This window comes from Rhinatrema bivittatum, chromosome 6 (genome assembly GCF_901001135.1).
Source record: "Rhinatrema bivittatum chromosome 6, aRhiBiv1.1, whole genome shotgun sequence".
NCBI lineage: Eukaryota > Metazoa > Chordata > Amphibia > Gymnophiona > Rhinatrematidae > Rhinatrema > Rhinatrema bivittatum.
In genome coordinates this window covers 274,706,455-274,727,433 of record NC_042620.1, presented here as the reverse complement: position 1 = coordinate 274,727,433, position 20,979 = coordinate 274,706,455, and the positions used below count along the sequence as shown (strand labels likewise).

General features: G+C 43.3%; 1 protein-coding gene across 5 annotated transcripts in view; it reads right to left on the bottom strand.

Annotated features, from left to right (window-relative positions):
- Positions 1-16,000, bottom strand: part of SLC7A3 (solute carrier family 7 member 3) — a 221,230-nt gene extending 205,230 nt beyond the window's left edge. For 3 of the 5 annotated variants that reach the window (XM_029607239.1, XM_029607243.1, XM_029607244.1), the window contains exon 1: positions 15,918-16,000. The gene's annotated coding sequence lies outside the window, so the exon portion shown is untranslated. The remainder of the gene's footprint in view (positions 1-15,917) is intronic. The other 2 variants (XM_029607241.1, XM_029607240.1) reach the window with 2 other exon arrangements.
- Positions 16,001-20,979: the final 4,979 nt, after the last annotated feature.

Sequence of the window (20,979 nt, the reverse complement as noted above, 5' to 3'; positions counted from 1 at the left end):
AGTAAAACGTGCAAATATAGCCTCTTAGTTTCTTTTATTTCCTGTAGGCAAAAACCAACTCACCCCCCCCACACACACCTACTGCTTCAAGAGTTTCTTTTTTCAAAACCAATCTTTAGCTTTCTATTTAATACAAGAAATTTGAGCCACTTAAAACCTGCAACATACATCCAGTGTTCACAGTCCCTAAGAGAAGGAATTCTCAGGCACTGCTCAATGGAGATACCTTTTGGCCAGATTTAAGCCCAAACTTTCGATGCCCGGTGCATAAAATCCACGGGATATGCGCGTGACCAGGCTGTGCAAGTGCCAAGCACATATTAGAGACGGCCCGGTACGCGCAGAGGTGCTGGGCCAGTGAAAAGAGGCAGGCCGGGGAGCAGGGCCAACCGGGACAGCAGCATTAGCCCTGTCTCAGGGAAGCTAGGTTCGGTAGCCGGCCAGGACGCCAAAGTTACTTCCGCCGTGAAGGAGCAGTAAATATGAAAACAAATTAAAAAATTGGGCTAACTAGGTAGGGGTTTGGGGTCAGAAAGGGGAAAAAGGAAGAAGGTTAGGGAGAGGGAACTGGGAGTAGGCCTACTCGCGTCACTGCATGTTTTCTAAAATCTCCCCCCCCCCGCACACGAGTCGCCCACAAATACACACGTGGATATTAAAATCCAGCGTGCATATGCGCGTGGGAACCATATCTTATAACGTGCACACATTATATAAAATCAGGGCATCCACGTGTGCGCGCCGGGAACCGCATGCACACGGACACCCGCCCGGACCTTTGAAAATTGACCCATTAGGTTCCAAGGAGGTTTCTGCACTGTTGCTGTAATAAATGAGAGTGAGGGAACAGCAGTAACTGAAAATGAAGGCTTACAGAATGCATTTGCCATGTGTTCCCATGCTCCCTCCCCCCAATCATTTGCTTTTTTTGGGGGGGGAAGCCCAGATTACATAGCAAGTATTTTTTTTTCTCTCAACAGTGCAAAATTGCCCCCATCCCAATCTCATGCCGTCCTTTCCCCACAACCTCTCCCAGCTCAGATGCAGTCTTCATTTCCCTCAGGTGTAACCCCCACCGCTCCCACCCACAACTCCTCAATTCTGCCTCCCTTCCCTGCTGTGTCTACAGCCCCAAGCCACTTCTTGCAGGTCCTCTCCCTCTAGGGATAGAGGGGAAGGAGGGTGTTCCCTACAAACTTGCTTCACTGTGTGCTATTTCCTGTAGGGAGAGGGGAGTGCTCCCTACAGCCCTGCTCCACTAGTTGCTATTTCCTATGGAGAAAGAGGGGGGGGGGGGGGGGGCAGAGAGAGAGAGAGAGAGAGAGAGGATGGAGTTGTTTCCAGCTGCACCAAGGATCTGTACTGGAACAGAGATTAACCTAATGATCTGGAAAAGGAAGCAATGAGTGTGGTAATCAAATAGACAGATGACACTATTCCAATTATTTAAAACAGGAGCAGACTACAAGGAACTGCAGAAGGACCTTGCTAGACCAGGAAACTAGGAATCTAAATGGCTGATGAAATTTGGGTGTAAAGAAGTACAAAGTGATACACACAGGGAAAAATAATCCTAATTATGAGGCATTTTCAAAGTGCCTGATTTGCTGCAAAGTCCGCAGCTACTTTTGACCCATGGACTTTGCACCAATTTGCAAAGGAAAACTAACCATGGAATTTTAACATGAAAATTGCCCCAGGAAAAAAAAAATACCTATAGCAACGTGCACATCCTTTTCTGGGGTTATTTTTTCCAGCCAAATTTACACAGTTTTGAAAATGCAAAACTTTTTTTTTTTGTGAATGTAATTCCTGTTAATCCATTATCAGTGTTCATAGCATGTTACAAAATATAAGACACAAAATACAATACAAAGAATGCATACAAAGTAAAGACAAGTGGTAAAAACCACCAACACAATACATTAAAAACGCTAGTAACATGTAAAAAAAAATCCTCAATACAGGAATACATTATTCTGCAGATGCAGTCATAAAACATAAGATTTGCCATACTGAGTCAGACCAAGGGTCCATCAAGCCCAGTATCCTGTTTCCAAGAGTGGCCAATCCAAGTCACAAGTACCTGCAGGATCCCAAGGGGTAGACAAATTCCAGGGATAAGAAGTGGATTTCTGAATACCACCTTAATGATTAATGGACTTTTCCTCCAGGAACTTGTCCAAAACTAATAGCTTTCACCATATCCTCTGGCAATGTATTCCAGATTTGTCGGAAAAGTATTGCCTTGTAACTTTATTGAATGTCCCCTAGTCTGTACTTTCTGAAAGAGTAAACAACTGATTCACATTTACCTGTTCCAGTCCACTCATTTTATAGACATCTATCATATCTCCCTTCAGCCGTCTCTTTTCCAAACTGAAGAGGCCTAACCTCTTTAGCCTTTCCTCATAGGAGAATTGTTCCATCCCCTTTATCATTTTAGTCGCCCTTCTCTGTTCCTTTTCTAATTTTGCTGTCTTTTTGAGATGTGGTGACCAGAACTGCACACAATATTAAAAGTGTGGTTGCAGCTTGGACTGATACAGAGGCATTATGATATTCTGTTTTATTATCCAAACAATTCCCAACATTCTATTTGCTTTCCTGGACACCACCACACACTGAGCAGAGGACTTCATTACTACAATACTCTAATGATGACTGTGGTGGGACATTAGTGAGCCAGGGAACAACATAGCCACTTACTTCCTATGGTCCTCACCTCCCACTCTGATATTTTTAGATAATGAAAGATACTATACTGCAAAAGCCAGTTACTGGTTAGATCCGTAGAGATTCCTGGAAAAGTGCAGGGGAATTAACAGAGAAGGATTTGTGGTTTTATGGTGGTAAGCTGGAGTCACATAGAGAGTCAGCAGGAGCTAAGCAGTGGTTGGTGTCGCATGGTAGTGAGCTATCCTAAACATCAACTTTCTCATGAAAAAGCTGTGTGAAAAGAGGGAGGTGATTTATATTTAAAGCAAAAACAGCAGCCTACCCAAAAGGAAAGAGGGATGCGAGAGAGGCAGGCGAGAGAAGTCTGTAAAGGCAGGCTTTTAGCAGCTTCTTGTCAGGACAGTGACTGTTCGTGTGGTAAAAGGAATTAACTGCAATTCTGAGGTTGTATGAGGTAGATTTGCTAAAGAGCATAGCAATTTACAGCCCTTTTTCCTCTAAAATAACTGAAAGTTTAATTAAATGCAGTTGGTTAAATGGAATCAAGCCTTGAATTAGACCTGAGAGATGCTCTCATTTCCCCCCCTTGCAATATCAACAGCTGCATCAAAGCTCACCTCCACCCATTCCTAAGAGCCACCAGAAGCCATATTCTTGGACTTCTTCAGTTAGGCTGCTCCTGGAATAAGAAAAGTTCTTCAAATCAAGTCTTCTAGAAAGACAAGAGAAAATTGCCAGATGCTGCTCAGGTTGACTGGTCTATAACAGCCTGTGTGTCTGCATGTGCATGTGGGTGTGACAGGACTTTGCAGACAGAGCATATTGTCTTTGCACAGTGCACTTTCCACTGCTCAGGGCGCCACCTGGTGGCCACGGACAGACCCAAGCCATTTATATGTACAGTTGTAAAGAGTAGCGGGTCACCAATTTAAAGATTTGGGAGCAACACCAAACATCAAAAGATTACATTTTTTATTTGCATACCATCACTCCTAGAAGATGGTGGCGGTTGCCTTTCAGCAACCATACTGCATTTGGATGAGCTGCCATGTGGATGCCCTTGATCCGGCTCCTATAGCAAGATATAGATGCTACCTTCACTTCAAGGGAATTAAGTGCTAAGCATCTGTCCAGGCCAATCTGCAAAAAGTTTAGATATCTGATCTTCATAAAGATACTCGACTGTCATGAAAGAATCCTTCGAAGATGCGCCAGATTCTGATGTATGCTGAAGAGGTAGAGATAATGGAGATGGGTCCTCCATTGGAGCTGACCCTTGCCGCAGCAGGCTGCGTTCCTTGGGCAATATTGAGGATCGCCTGCTCAATATCCTTACTAGTCTGCATACCAAGGCCTCCTGAGCCAATCTGGGCAATCAGAATGACCAATGATGGATGGTCCTCTATCACTCTGCCTACAAGGAGCCAGAGTGGAAAGACAGAGCAGGAATGTGAAAGCTTTGACATTCACCATCAGATCTATTCCCAGGTGACCCTATCATTTTGAATGCCTCTGGGTTTAACTCCCATTCTCCGAGATTTAGTTTCAGGTGACCCTATCATTTTGAATGCCTCTGGGTTTAACTCCCATTCTCCGAGATTTAGTTTGTTTCTGCTGAAGAAATCAGCCTGGAGATTCTCCTTCTCTGCTATGTAAGCTGCTGATAGGAGTAAGTTTTCTGCCCATTTGCTATTGGGTTTGTGGCATACTGTGGACTCTTAGTCAAAGTGGCGATGACTCCTCCTACAGGGAGGGGCCCCGTGGGGAACCACAACGATAGGCTAGACTCTAGTAAGCAGTCACTGAGGAAAGAAAGCTTTATTATACTGCTGTTGATACGTTGAATCTTGCCCAAGGAATGGACAGTACTGTAATCCAGTGATAACACAGTAGCTCAGACAGTCTCGGTAGTGATGGTCTCACCCAGATGTAGTAAGGTCCAGTAGTGTTCCGCAGCACAGGATAGGCCGTGAACCTGAAGGGTGGAATGAGGAGAGCTGGAGCGTAGTGATACTCACAGAGTAGCAGTGCTGATAACTTCTTTCGGTAGTTGAATGAAGAGAGGGACCCGTGGTCCAAGGTGAAGAATACCCCTGGATAGAATAGGCCCTCAAGGAGCGAGTACCTAGGAGCGCCAAGGGTTCCTGAAGGAAAGCAGACAGAACCCCCGAAGAGCGGGTGCCCTTAAGGTTAGGCAGATTAACCCCAGAGGGCGAGTAGAAGCAACAGACCCCCCGAGGAGCAGGTACCCAGAGCTTCCATAGGAGCGAGATACCCCGGAGGGTAGTGAGGAATCCAAGCGAGCAGCTTAGAAGCAGTCAGAGTAGCAAAACCGAAGTCATTGCTAACTCGTTGAATTGGAGCGGAGCTGAGGTTTAAATACCCGGAGGTACTGATGTTATGCGGTGGGGCCGCCCCCAAGGTTCCTGACATCACGTAAAACATAGGCAGCGTGCACGCACGTGCCCTAGGAGGCCTCAGGGAGAAGCATGGTGGACGGGGACGCCCATGCTGGCTCGGAGACGCCAAGGGTTTCAGCAAACAGCAGCGGAGACAGCCATCTTTCCAAGGGAGGAGGAAAAGGGTAGAAGAGAGTTAAGGCAGAGCAGTTGCAGCCATCTTCGACCAACAGATGCAACATTTGCACAGCTGGGCCACTTTGAGAGACAGCGTGGGACTGTTCATGAGTGTCACTCCTGTGGTATTATCTAACATGACTGCCTTCCCCTTTATCAGGGAGATGAAATGTCACAGTGTCAGCCTGATGGTCCTTCTCTCTTATTCATTGACCATGAAGCTTCTTCCATTGTCCAGTGCCCCTGTATTATCAGGTCCTGGTAATGATCTCCAAGTTTATCACAATCTAGCTGGGAGACTCTAGGCTTACTCCCTTCTGTAGACTGGAAGCTTTTAGCCACCAATCCAGGCTTCTTACAGTGGGCAGGAAGATTAGTTGCAGATGCAGGGGACCAGCGAAACAGCAGGGTTTGCTACAGAGGGAGTATGTATGCCCTAGACCATAGGACCAGGTCCAGTGATGCTGACATAAGTCCCAGCAGTTGAAGGTAGCAACTTAGAACCTGATCAATCAGTTTGGAGAGGTTGCTTGGAGACAGGATGACCTTACCTTCTCTTGTGTTAAACAGGGAACCCAAAAACTCTAGGGTCTGGGAAGATACCAGACTGCTCTTTACATAGTTTTTTATCCAGCCCAACTGCTGAAAGTGAAGGCCCACAGACTCAGAGAATGATTGTTTTCCTGGGTAGATTTGGCCCTTATCAGCCAATCAGCCAGATAGAGATGTACCATTATACCTTAAGTGCAAAGGGCCACTGATATTACCCACCATGACCTTCTTAACGGTTCTGGGGGCTGTCGGCAACCCAAAAGGTGGTGCCTGGAATAGAAAATTTTGACCAATTACACAAAGCTGTAGCAGGCTCTAATTAGAAATTTGAATGGGAATATGAACATATGCGTCTGCCAGATCCAGAGAAGCCAGATACTCTCCTTTTCTTACTGCTGCCATAACTAAGTGGAAGGTTTGGGGAAGTGGGTTATACAGAGTCATCTGTTGACCCCTTTCAAGTCCAAAACAGGACGGAAGAAACCATCCTTCTTTCGGACCATGAAATAAATTGAATACATATCGCTATCCTGAGGTGGAACTGAGACTATATAGCCTGGAGGTCTCCCCAGTTAGATATGTAGAATAGTTATTTGTAATTGTATATTCCAGGAATCTGGTTTATAGGCAGGGTGAGACATATCCAAGTCTCTGTAGTACATTTGAAACTTTTCAAAATTGTGGGTCTAGACAGGGTAAAGGTTTATGATCAATAGTCCCTGTAACCAAACCTGGTGATATTACATAACAAGATATTTATTTTGTTTAAATTAGTATATTACACTGATACATTTGTTCTGCTTTGTTTAAACTGCCATAATCTTTTCCACTGTACAAACTGCTTAGGGAGGCTTGCAGATATTCTGACTTGTTTCAGAATTGGTACACAGTTAACAGTCCCTCATACACTACATATCTATCCCTGTGATTTACGTTCTACCTTTTCTTTATGACTTCTTTTCATGCTAGCCTGTCTTAGTGAATGTGTAGCTTGCCTATACTAGAACTAACATCTAGTAATTCTTTCCTCCTGTTTATAATCACTTTACTTCTCTCCACAAAACAAAAAGTTTTTCTTACTTCCAGCTATCCCTCAAATCTCTTCTTCATAAAAGAGTACATCCAAGGCTAAGGCTGCACATCCACATAAAAAATAAATAAAAAGACATGTGCCTTATATAGATCTTACTAAGCAGTCTTAAACACAGAACAATTTGATTTCAAAGAGTTATGAGGTAGTATTCTCCTATTTTAAGAGAAAAGGTGGTCCATTTTTAAGTCACATTTGTCATGGAATGGAATACAACAGTAAATAAGATATAATCAGGAAATCAAGAAAAAGAAGAAATGTCTATTTATAAAAGGAATCTGCAGAGGTCTATCTGTGCTTTAAAAAACAAAACTAGAATGATAAGACTTTCCAGCCAATGTATGCAGCTTTCCAAAGAGTTAAAGGAGGCTCAAATCAGCAATAACATGCAAATAACCTAAGTAATACAAGCCAGAAATTCTTTTTTAGCTGTCAGTGAAAAATTAGAACTTAAGAATCAAGTTCAGCATTTAAAAAGTCAATTGACCTAGGGACAAGTTAACAAGTCAATATCCTGGCCAACAGTTTCTCTCTCTCTCTATCTCTCCTTCTGCCCTTCCCACATACCAAGACCCCCACTGCATGCCAACTACACAGCGTTTTGAAACAAAGGGTAAAACAGAAAGTATGCTTGGCACAGCTAAGAAGTGGAAAACTACAGGAGAAGCTGATCAGATAGCGGCAATATCTGAAAGCCTAGGTTAAAAAATAAAAAAACCCACCGAGTAGTAAGTCAAAATTTAAATTCCTCAGATTCTGCACCTGTAAAAGTGCTGTTACATGATTCACTGAAGGAAGGTGATATTGAAAGGTTAGCAGAGAAGGCTGGCCTATGCTTTTTAACGCAAATGAATGATGTAAATGGGCTACAGATATACTGACCAACTGGGCTCTAGGAAAGTATAAACAGAAAAATTCAGATTTAGATAAACTCATGCACCTGGTTCTAAGACCACACTGCTATAAAATTTGGTTCCCTTAAGAACCTACACCAATTGGTTAAAAAGGGGGCTTGAAAAATTGTTTCACTGGAACCCTGTCCAAGTGCTTAGAAGCATTACAACCCTGCCAAATGATTCTGTAGAAGAGTTTGCTTACAGAGTCTGGATTCTGGAAGCAGTTTTACATGAGGAAGAACACTGGCCCACAATAGAAACTTATGGTCAGAGACAACATAAGGGACTTTTTTTAGAATTACTCTGCCCAGACGTAAGTACGGTAAATATCTATTACTGTTTTCAGAGGACCCAAAAGAAAGGCCCTTTGATATTTTAATGCTTTGGATAGGGTCTGTTTGGAAGCGTCAGCCATCACAGAAAATAGCAGTATCTGAGGCTAGGAAATGGCAGGATGAAAGTCCATCCCAGTACCACATGGCAGAAACAGAGGGAAGAGAGGACATGGACCCTGAAGAGGGCAAGGAAGAGGTAATTTTAAAAATTCCCCAGGATAAATTCCCTTTCACGAACTAAAAGCACAGCAAGATGAGTTAGGAAAAGAAAAAATGAAGAACTAGAGCGAGACAAGGAAAAATTACTACTTAACTTTTCCAAGAAAATTACTACTTACCTTTACCAAGAAAAGCAGTAACCTAAATGAGAAAAGCTGGAAAAGTATGAGCACAAATGCTCTTAGTCTGGGCAATAGAATCCCAGATCTGCAAGCCCTAATGGTGGAGGTGGACTTGGACATTATTGCTGTCACAGAGATGTGGTTCATGGAATCTCATGACTGGGATACAAACATACTGAGCTATAACTTGTTAGTGAAGGACAGAGGACAGGAAAGGGGGAAGGAGTAGCTCTTTGTGTCAAAAACAATATCCAAGCAACTGAGCTGCAAGGAAGATGGGGTAAAGCAGCAGCATTATGGGCCATCCTAAAAAAAAAAAAAAAGATGATGCATCCATTTTTACTGGAGTGGTTTACAGGCCTCCTAATCAAACGGAAGAACTAGACAGAGATCTGGTTGAAGACATCCAAAAGGTGGGAAAGAAGAGAGAAGTGGTGATTGTTGGAGATTTTAATCTGCCAGACATTTATTTATTTATTTATGGATTTTTATATACCGGGAGTTCCTGTATACAATACATATCGCTCCGGTTCACAGTTAAACGGTAATAACTACTGCCGTGTGGCAGTTTACATGGAACAAATCAGAACTTGATCTAATAAGAATAAGAACAGACATGTTCTTGATCTAATAAGAATAAGAACAGACATGGACTGGAGAATCCCTTCCGCAGAATCTAACAGAAGTAAAGAGATTAGTGGATGCCCGCAAGAGGCTCTGTTCAAACAAATGGTAATGGAACTCACGAGGGAGGGAGCTATACTCGATTTAATGCTCACTAACGGAGATAATGTCTCTAATGTCCCACCTCAGCACCAGCGATCATCAAACAGTATGGTATGATACCGCAAATAGGATAGGCAGAAGTCACGAAAACCCAGTTTTGCATTTCAAAAATACAGACTTTGTTCAAATGGGGACATACCTAGAGGGAGAACTAAAAGACTGGAAAAAAATGAGAGAGGTCGAACAACAGTGGACCAGATAAAAGGAATAATTACAAAGGTAATTAATCTATATTAGAAAAGTAAACAAAATCAAGAGAAATAAGAAACCTATCTGGTTCTCAAAGGAAGTGGCTGATAAAATAAAAGCAAAAAGAACAGCGCTCAAGAAATATAAAGGATCCCAAAGGGAGCATCACAAGGAAGCATATCTGGTGAAACTGTGGGAGATGAAGAAAGTAATCAAGAAAGCAAAAAGTCAAGTGGAAGAAAGGATTGCCAAAGAGGTAAAGTGAGGTGACAAAACATTTTTCAAATACAAAGGTCCAAAGTCGTATAATGAAACTGAAAGGTGAAAAGGATCAATGTGTGGAGAGAGACGAAGAAATGGCAGAAATATTAAACAAATACTTCAGTTCAGTGTTCACTAAAGACAACCCTGGAGGACGACCATTGCTAGTTAGCAAGAAAATGGAGGGGGGGTAGTAGACAAAACTCTGTTTACAGAAGAGAATGTATGGGAAGAGCTAGGAAAACAAAGTGGGCAAGGCCATTGGCCTGATGAGGTTCATCCCAGGATACTGAGGGAGCTCAGAGATGTGCTGGCGGGTCTGCTGCGTGACCTGTTCAACAGATCCCTGGAAACAGGAGTGGTGCTGCGGGATTGGAGAAGAGCGGCGGTGGTGGTCCCACTTCACAAGAGTGGGAGCAGAGAGGAGGCTGGAAACTACAGGCCGGTTAACCTCACCTCGATGATGGGAAAAGTAATAGAGATGCTGCTGAAGGAAAGACTGGGGAATTCTCTACAGTCAGAAGAATTGCTGGCCAGATGCAGCATGGATTCTCCAGAGGAAGGTCCTCTCAGACAAATCTGATTGACTTTTTTGATTGGGTGAAAGGAACTGGATCGAGGAAGAGTGCTCAATGTCATCTACTTGGATTTCAGCAAAGCTTTTGATATGGCCCCACATAGGAGGCTTGGGAATGAGCACCAAGGTATTGGCCTGGTTTACAAACTGGTTGACTGATAGAAGCCAGCGTGTGATGGTAAATGGAACCTGCTCTGTAGAGAAAACGGTGTTAAGTGGAGTGCCGCAAGGATCGGTGTTGGGACCGGTCCTGTTCAATATCTTTGTGAGCGACATTGCGGAAGGGATAGAAGGTAAAGTTTGTCTTTTTGAGGATGATACTAAGATCTGCAATAGAGTGGACCCACCGAAGGAGTAGAGAGAGTGAGATGTGATTTAAGAAAGTTTGAACGGTGGTTGAAGATATGGCAGCTGGGATTCAATGCCAAGAAGTGCAGAGTCATGCATCTGAGGTATGGTAATCCAAAAGAGCTGTATGTCTTGGGGGGGGTGAAGGGTTGTTGTGCACGGAGCAAGAGAGGGATCTTGGGATGATAGTGTCTAGCGATCTGAAGATGGTAAAGCAGTGTGACAAGGCGATAGCTAAATCCAGAAGAATGCTGGGCTGCATAGAGAGAGGAATTACCAGTAAGAAAAAGGAAGTGATAGTTCCCTTGTACAGGTCCTTGGTGAGACCTCAGCTGGAGTATTGTGTTCAGTTCTGGAGACCATATCTCAAAAGGGACAGAGACAGGATGGAGGACTCTCGTCTCTCCCCCCAATCCTGCCCAACTGTTCGTTGAGTTTTGCTCTTCCTACCCATGCATTTTTGGGAGTTCCTCTGCCTCTCTCCAGTTCCACACCCCAGGAATCATTGTGCCTGCCACCTGTCCCTAACATAAGATTTTCCATACTGGGAAAGACCGAAGGGTCCATCAAGCCCAGTATCCTGTTTCCAACAGTGGCCAATCCAGGTCAAAAATCCCTGGCAGGATCCAAAGGGGTAGATAGATTCCAAGCTGCTTATCCTAGGAATAAGCAGTAAATATGCCGAAGTCCAAGTTAATAATGGTTTATGGACTCTTCCTCCAGGAACGTGCCCAAATCTTTTTTAAACCCAGGTATGCTCACAGCTTTTACCACATTCTCCGGCAATGAATTCCAAAGTTTAATTATGAGTTGAGTAAAACATTTTCTCATATTTGTCTTAAATATAATCACCTAGTAACTTGATTGTGTGTCCCCTACTCTTCGTACTTTTTAAAAAAGAGTAAGCAACTGATTTGCATTTACCTATTCCACACCTATAACATCTCTCCCTTCAAACATCTCTTCTCCAAGCTGAAGAGTCCTAACCTCTTTAGCCTTTCCTCATAGAAGAATTGTTCCATCCCCTTTATCATTTTTGTCATCCTTCTCTGTACCTTTTCTAATTCTGCTATATCTTTTTTGAGATATGGTGACTGGAACTGAAGTTGCACCAAGGAGTGATACAGAGCATTACAATATTTTATTTTATTATCCATTCCTTTCCTAATAATTCCTAGCATTGTATTTGCTTTCTTGGCTGCCTCTGCACACTGAGCAGTAGACAATTTCAACCTATTATTCACGACTATGCCTAGATCTTTTTCTTTGGTGGTGACTGCATACACACACCCCACTGAACTATGCACATATTTCTTATGTCTCCACATACCTGCGTGTATGTGCTTAAGTATGTATATACCCCAGAACAGTGGTTCTCAACCTTTTGCCCATCATGACACACCTGACAGACCACACTTACATGTGACACACTGCTAATTACAATTCACGGCAGAAATAAAAAATAAAGGTCCAGTATTATTTTTATTGTTAAGAATGACACAAGGAAAAGATACTTATTCTGTCTGAACAGAAATTGCATAAATAGTAAAAATCCCACAACAAAACACCACCAATTTCCAGCACTTAAACAGTAACCACCTTACCTAAGAAAAGGCAACACTGAAAATATTACACCAGGCCTTAAGACACCAATACATCTCCTATTAGGAAACAGACCAAGTCAGGCTGCTGTAGAGCCCTACAGCAGAAAACCTCACCTGAATCACATGTGCTGACCCTCACCTAACAAAGAATAAAGAGACCAAAACGCATAACTAGAAGCATGCAGACAAAAACTGAACTGAAAACCGCAACAAGCTACAGTCTCTGTATGCAGTGTAACACAGGAAAAAGAGAAACATCACCAGTCCTTATAAAACAAATCAAGAAATATTAAATCAGTAGCAGTAAAACCATACTAACAAAAAGAACAGATTATTTCAAAACAGCGGATGAATGGAATATCCAATAATTAAAAACTCCTATCAAAATTTCTAGATACCAATAAAATATTTCAAAATAGACAAAAAGACCCAGGAATGAAAAAAGGATACAAAATATTTTTTGCTCTGCATACCTGGGAACGTTTGATATCCAGGTGCCTGAGGGGGGCGCTGTTGCTTTTCCTCTTACTCTTGACGCCTCTTCCTGCGATGGCCCAGGGGATGGACCTGCATGGAGGTGGAGGCAGAAGCACTGTGGCTGTTGCTTCTCGGACGCCACGCAAACTTGGGGCCAATGCTGCCTCTTCCTGCAAAGGCCCAGGGAATGCGCTCTTTTCCCATCTGCATGGCCTCTTCTTCCCGCCTGCACTCACTTCCTCTTCCGGGCCACATGGACAGGAAGAAGGCGAAGTCATGCTATCACCGCCCCCAGACCGATGGCACCCTAGGTGGCCGCCTAGTCCACCAAGTTCTTCCACTGGCCCTGGGTGCCAGCCACATTTATTAGAAGCTGAAAAAATCTCCATCCCATCCGGCCCAACTTTTCTTTTCACTAATTTTTTCCTATCTTTCTATTTTTGTATTTTTTCTTAGTTTGCTCATCTTTTTTATGTTCTCATATTTTTATTTGCTTATTTATTAACTGCTTTTATTTTCCCTTCTCCACCTCCTCATACTCTCTGCCCATTCCTCTCCCCAACCTCTCCACTTCTTTTCTCCCAGCAGGCAACAACTGATCTCTCCCCCTAGGTAGGGACCCTTTCTCTAACAGCTAGGCAATATTCTTTTGGCAGGCCAAATGGCCCTTAGCTACTACATCTACTATGTCTCAGATTACTTTTCTATGAGATGTTTTGTGGAGGATAGGGGGGAAAAAAAAAAAGACTCCGGAATTAGCCAAAATGTTTTTGGATTCTCCAAGATACACTGGCTCTGATGTAATGGACAGCATGGAAAAGGCTGTTAATTTAGATGGAAGGATAGACAGAGGAAGTCTGCTACCAATTACATAGCTATTTACAAGGAAGGAGAGAGAGAGAGAGAGAGACTTGCTATAATGTCTACTCCCTAGACAGGTATTTGTATCCCTATGGGAGGCCCACCTAGTAACTCGAGGTGGGGATTAGGTATTAGTGTAGGGGGTTGGGGCCACTTTCACATTCAACATGAGGCATACGAACAAAACAGTGGTCTCTTGTGAAGATTTGATGGCCTTCGGAGTAAGGAAACTCACTCCAAGATGAGATTTGGCCAATGTTCTCTCAACCTAGCTTGATGGACACTCTACCTGGGCAACAACAAGCTAGGTTGAGAGAACATTGGCCAAATCTCATCTTGGAGTGAGTTTCCTTCCTCCGAAGGCCATCAAATCTTCACAAGAGACCACTGTTCTGTTCGTATGTCTCATGTTGAATGTGAAAGTGGCCCCAACCCCCTACACTAATACCTAATCCCCACCTCGAGTTACTAGGTGGGCCTCCCATAGGGATACAAATACCTGTCTAGGGAGTAGACATTATAGCAGGTCGGTCGGTCGGTCTCTCTGTCTCTCTCTCTGCTGTTGTGTATGAAATGCCCCTTAATGCAATAAGTTATTGCTCTGAAGGATACAAACCATTTTGCTCCTGTCTGCAGGTAACATCAGGCCACCAATCATTAAAGCAGACAGAACAGTTGTCAATCACAAGCACATACAGTTTTACCCACAGCTCTGCTTTAATGACTGGAAAATATTCTTCTTTCCTTGAATGCTTAAGGCAAATTGAGATTTTCATACAGCAGAAAAAAAATGTTCCTTCTATAACAGATCACTTATTTAAAATTACACCACACTATCTACTTTGCAATGCCATATGCCTGGAATAGACTTCCTAAATTGAAGCATCATTCTACCTCTTCGGCAGTATTCAAATTGTGCCCTGTTTTGAAGCTGCTTTTAAAACAAACTCGGACTCTCCCTGATTACAGCCTTGTTATTTTTAACCATGTTTTAACATATCCTGAAGCCTCTTATTTGTCTCTCTTGAGCTGATTGCAAGCTGCACAGGATAAGGTCTGTCTCGTATGGGGTATATGCACAGCACTGTGCACAGAATCAGAACATGAGAGCAAATAAAGATCATACAGCCCCATCCAGTACACATCTGGTCTGGCACTACAGAAACTAGTAGTAGTAATTCTCAAGGAAGCAAAGACTTGCCAAAGTTCTACACATTTCTTGTATCTTTTGGATGTATTGTTCCATTGGCAAAGTGGCTGCTTCTAAGCTCAGTCAGCATTAACAAAAAGGAAATGAGAAAAAGTGGCTCTAGTGCTAACAGTAAGGAACCAAAGAAAAGGTACAAAAAAGGTCACTATTTTAGGGGCTGCTGTTAGCAAACTCGAATGAAATGGCCAATCAAAGTTAGTCAGCAACTGGGGACCAAAACTCAGTAAAGTGAAGTTAAATGTTTCTTGACTAATTATACCAACAGCACCAATTAAAGCTTCAGCCACCTGCTCTTATAAGATTTTTTTGGCACATTGAGCCTGAAACCTCTGCATATTTGCTGTGTTCTAAGAAGCATGTGAATTCATAATCAAAATCCAGAGAAGAGAAAAAACTACCCATATCACTGCAAATCATTTTGTTTGGTTTTTTTTTTTTTATCATTATCTGTTACATTAATTAAGACACGTTTTTCCTGAGCAGAAGATCCGATCTGATTTAATAAAGCACTGCTAACAGCAAACAGATGACTGGTTGCTGTAACTAAGATAGCTCAATCATTTTTTTAAAATCCTCCAGGAGCTGGATCTGCTCAGACCCATGTGATAAACCTCTTCTTAGAAGGATGTGACAGCCCACAAGGTGCAGGGATAGGGACCAGCATGTGGCTACAGGTTTCCTTCCCTTGGATTACTTTAGTATCCTATGTGAATGTACAGAGGTGAAAGGAAGCAGTCGGGTCCCCACTACCCCTTCTCACCTGATTTCATTACAGAGCATGGAACCAAGCATCTAAACTCTCTCCTCCCCTTTCTCTCACCCTTCCCAACCATCCCCTCTCCATTCCTCAGCTTCTTCCCATCATCGCTCTACTAGCTCAACTAATTCCCCACATCCCCTCTTCCCCACCTACTTCCTCCTCCCCACCAATCCCTTTCTGCCCCTCTCCTCAACTCCCCAGAATCTCTCTTCCCTTCTGCTCCCCCTTTAACTCACCCTCCACCTACATTTTTCTCTCCCATCTCCTCGCTCTACAGTCTCCCTCCTTCCTTGACCCCTCCCCGCCGAGCTTTTTTCTTTTTTGACCATTCTCCTCTCCTCGCTACCCACTCTCTCTTCCCCTCCATGCGCTCACCCTGTCTCCGCCGTTAGCTCCTCTCTCACGATCAGCTTCTTCCCGCTCTGCCTCGAGCCGCCCAGAGCGCGCATATTTTATAGAGGGGCGGGGCCAAACTTCTACACGCTCCACATGGAGTTACGTCACACCGGCGTCAGTTTCAGAAGCTCCGTGACGTCAGGAACGCGGTCGTTTCTGGTTAAGTAAATGGGATTCTGCGACTGAGGGAACCCCCAGCCCGCCTCGGAGAGAGATCCGGTCCCATTCCCCCATTCCTGGGCAGCCAGTGTTAAACCCCGACAGGAGCACTCCACACGCATCGAGGTGGCTCATCCCGGGTGCAAAAGCCCCAGCATCCAGAACAGCGGCACTCAAGCACAGTCAGCTGCAAAGGAAGCGTCGCACTGCTCTTCCTCGACGCTGGCGGGGGGGGGAGAGAGAGAGAGAGAGCAGACGGCCCATGCACCGATCGGGGCCGGCGCTGTAAGTGGTCAATGTACGCGAGAGCGCCGTGTTCGAAATGCCCAAGGAGGTGTGAGAGCCGGCACGGGGGAGGGAAGGTGAACGGTCAGAGGAGGCACTATATAACTCCCACTGTATCAGGCAGATGCAACATGAGGCAAGGTAAAATAGGCACCCGTGTTGGGGCTGATGTAATAAGGTGCGCTGAGGCTGCCACGCGTTTGTGCGTGTGGTTTCCCATGCAAAGCCCTATAGGGAGCTGTAATATAGGGCTTTGCGCACAAGAAAAAAGCACATATGAACGTGTTTACAGATCCGCAGTTTTTTCTGCCCGACTGCATGCTAATGGCATGTGAAGGAGGCTATTACCTAATCATGGGTTATGTAGGGAGTCACGCTAGTGCCAGTACGTGTTTTTTAATAGCACAGTCAGAACACAAGTTAAGTGACAGCACCGACTCAGAGGACATTTTTTTCTATTGCTTGCTTTGGTGTGGTGAGGTTGTGTGTCCGTGAGGCTCTGGTGTGATTTATGAGATGGAGATTTCGGATTGTGGCCAGCTATTCCTGCAGATTCACCAAAGGATGACAGCAGCAAAAGGTTTGGCAAGTGACAGAGGTCATGGCAGGAGAGAGAGGATGGGAAGGGAGCTGATATTTCACCTCAGGACCCTGCTGCTGGGGATGCCGGAGTCAAATGTAGTGAGGACTTACAGACTGAGCTCTTGGCTATCATGGGCCTGTATGACGAGCTCAGAGAAGACACTAAGCCCCTGATCGATCATGGACATGCCAGCCCAGACGTGATGAAGCTGCCAGAGCCCTTCATTTTCTGAGCAGCGGATCTTTCTATAACACAGTGGCTGTGCTGGCTGCTATGGAGCAATCCACATTCTCCCATCACTTCATGCAGGTACTGAGGGTCATGTTGAAGAGGGGCAAGCAGTACATCAAATACCCACAGTAGCTTGGAGAATGGCAACAAATGAATAGAGTGTTTTTTGACAAAGGCGGTATGCCTAATGTGATGGGAGCTATCAACTGTATCCAGGTGGCTCTCACCCCTCCCCATGGAAGAGAGATAGCATAACAGATTGGAAAGCATTACCACTCCCTCAATTTGCAAATAGGAGTGCTGAGAGGAGAGGATTACCTTGCTGGTGGCCGAAAAGAATCAGTAAGTAGTGCTTTGAGAAATTTTTAAAACTTAAAATTATTGGGGAGAAGTAAACTATTGGGTATAGTATTTAGAGTCTTCATGTGTTTTGTTTTAAATAGGTAGAAAGAAAGGCAACAAACAGAAGTTTGTGTGTTTGTATTTCTCAACCCTCCCACCCACCCCTGTCTACAAAGACAGTTTTATGGAGCAGTTGGTTCAGGAGCCTACGAGAGAGGGAGCAGTTTTAGATATAATTCTCAGTGGACCACAGGATTTGATGAGAGAGGAAACCGTGGTTGATCTGCTTAGCAATAGTGATCATAATATGATCAAATTTGAATTAATGACAGGAAGGGGACAGAATGTAAATCCACAGCTCTAGCGCTAAACTTTCAAAAGGGTAACTGTTAAAATGAGAAAAATAGAAAAAAACTGAAAGGTGCAGTTACAAAGGTAAAATGTGTGCAATAGGCATGGACACTGTTAAAAAATACCATGCTAGAAGTACAGACCAGATGTATTCCATGCATTAAGAAAGGTGTAAGGAAGGTAAAAAAACAATTACCAGCATGGTTAAAAGGTGAGGTGAAAGAGGCTATTTTAGCCAAAAGATCTTTATTCAAAAATTGGACGAAAATAGGATAAAACATAAGCATTGGCAAATTAAATGTAAGACATTGGTAAGACAGGTTAAGAGAAAATTTGAAAAGAAGTTGGCCATAGAGGCAAAAACTCACAATTAAACCTTTTTAATATATAGCTAAAGCAAAAAGCCAAAAGGGAGTCAGTTGGACCATTGGAAGATCAAGGGGTTAAAGGGGCACTTAGAGAAGATAAGGCCATCATGGAAAGATTAAACGATTTCTTTGCTTCCGCGTTTACTGAAGAGGATGTTGGCGAGATTTTCGGAGATGTCCAGAGAAGGTTTTCATGGTTAATGATTCAAATGGGCTGAACCGAATCACGGTGAAGCTGTGGTAGGCCTGACTGACAAACTGAAGAGTAGTAAATCACCTGAACCGGATGGTTTACACCCCAGGATTCTGAAAGAATTAAAAAATGAAATTTCAGACCTATTAGTAAAAATTTGTAACCTGTCATTAAAATCATCCAGTGTTCCTGAAGATTGGAAGATGGCCAATGTAACCCTGATATTTAAAAAGGGATCCAGGGGTGATCCGGGAAACTATAGACCGGTGAACCTGATTTCAGTGCTGGAAAAAATCATGGAAACTGTTATAAAAAATAAAATCACAAAACATTTAGATAGACATGGTTTAATGGGACACAGCCAGCATGGATTTACCCAAGGAAAGTCTTGCCTCACAAATCTACATTTTTTGAAGGGGTGAATAAACATGGGCAAAGGTGAACCAGTAGATGTGGTGTATTTGGATTTTCAGAAGGTGTTTGACAAAGTCCCGCATGAGAGGCTTCTAAGAAAACTAAAGAGTCATGGGTTAGGAGGCAACGTCCTTTTGTGGATTGCAAGTTGATTAAAAGTCAGGAAACGGAGAGTAGGATTAAATGCTCAGTTTTCACAGTGGAAAAAGGTAAACAGAGTGCTTCAGGGATCTGTACTTGGACCGGTGCTTTTTAATATATTTATAAATGATCTGAAAAGGGGTACAATGAGTGAGGTGATCAGATCTGTGGATGACACAAAATTATGCAGAGTAGTTAAATTTCAAGCAGATTGTGATGAATTGCAGGAGGATCTTGCGAGACTGGAAGATTGGGCTTCTAAATGGCAGATGAAATTTGACATTGACAAGGGCAAAGTGATGCATATAGGGAAAAACAACTCTTGCTGTAGTTACACAATGTTAGGTTCTGTCTTGGGAGTTACCACCCAGGAAAGAGATCTAGGCGTCATAGTGGATAATACATTGAAATCGTTGGCCTAGTGTGCTCTGGCGATCAAATAAGCAAACAAACAATGTTAGGATTTATTATGAAGGGAATAGAAAATAAAACAGAGGATGTCATAATGCCTCTGTATCACTCCATAGTGAGACCATACCTTGAATATTCTACACAATATGGAACTCGGGTCAACCACCGAGTTTCATATTGTGTGCAGTTTATTTATTAATTAATGTATTTAATTAAAACTTTTATATACCGACATATGCATATCACATCAGTTTACAAGTAACTAGGGGAGTAATACCTTAAAATGAGAGAGGGAAAAATAAAGTTACATGTAACAGGGACATCAAAGGAACATGGGAAGAGTAAGAACATAAAAGGGTCAGAATGACCTAGGAAAGGCATTAATAAGAGAGTTAACAATAACTATATTACAAATGCTTATAGGTTTTGGGTTTTTTGGGGGGGGGGGGGAGTGGGAAAAAAAGGGGGGGCTATGAACTCAGGGAGGGAAGGGAGGATTTAAGTATAGGCTTGTTTTGAATAGCCAGGTTTTTAGCTTTTTTTTTTTTTAGGTCGTTGTGCCATGTTCTTGGCATAGTTCGGGTGGCATAGAGTTCCATATTGTTGGTCCCGCTATGGAAAGCACACATTCTTTGGTAGAGATGTGTTGGGTGAGTTTGTGAGAGGGTGTAGACAGGGATCCTTTGTAAGCGGATCTAGTGGGTCTGCTGGAGGTGTGGTAATGGAGGGAGTCATTAAGCCAATGAATATTCTTGTTGTGCAAGGTTTTGTCGATAATTGTAAGACTCTTGTGGAGGATTCTGGATGGGATTGGGAGCCAATGGAGGTCTCTAAGGATTGGAGAGATATGGTCTGATCTGCATGAGTTGGTGAGGATTCTAGCCGCTGCATTTTGCAGCATTTGGAGAGATTTGATTGAGATTGAGGGAAGGCCCAAAAGTAGGGAGTTGCAGTAGTCTATTTTAGTATATAGGGTGGCTTGGAGGACAGTCTGGAAGTCATTGTGATGTAGTAGGAGTCTTAATTTCTTAAGTACCTGCAGTTTGTAAAAACAATCTTTGGCCGTGTTGTTGATATATTTTTGTAAGCTGAGATGTTTATCAAGAATGACACCTAAATGTTGGGAAAAGGAGTAGGGATGAAATGAGGGAGGGGGTTATGGCGAGCTGGAGAGATGAAAAGGAGCTCAGTTTTTGATGTGTTTAAGGCAAGATTGAGGTTGGTGAGGAGGCAGTTGTCCCAGGTTTTGAGGACATTGGGCACGGAATCGGTGACAGGGATGAGTATCTGTACATCATCCACGTAAATATAATGAGTAAGTCCAAGGTCAGCAAGCAGTTGGCATAGGGTAAATATTGAAAAGGGTTGGGGAGAGGGAAGAGCCTTGGGGGACCCCATGTGTTAAATTAATGGGGTTGGATTCATGGTTGCCAATTTTGACTTTGTAATGACGGTTGTTTAGGAAGGATGCAAACCAGCTCTGGGCTGTTTCAGAAATACCAATATCAGAAAGGCGGTCAATTAGAATGTTATGACTGACAATGTCGAAAGCTGAGGAGATGT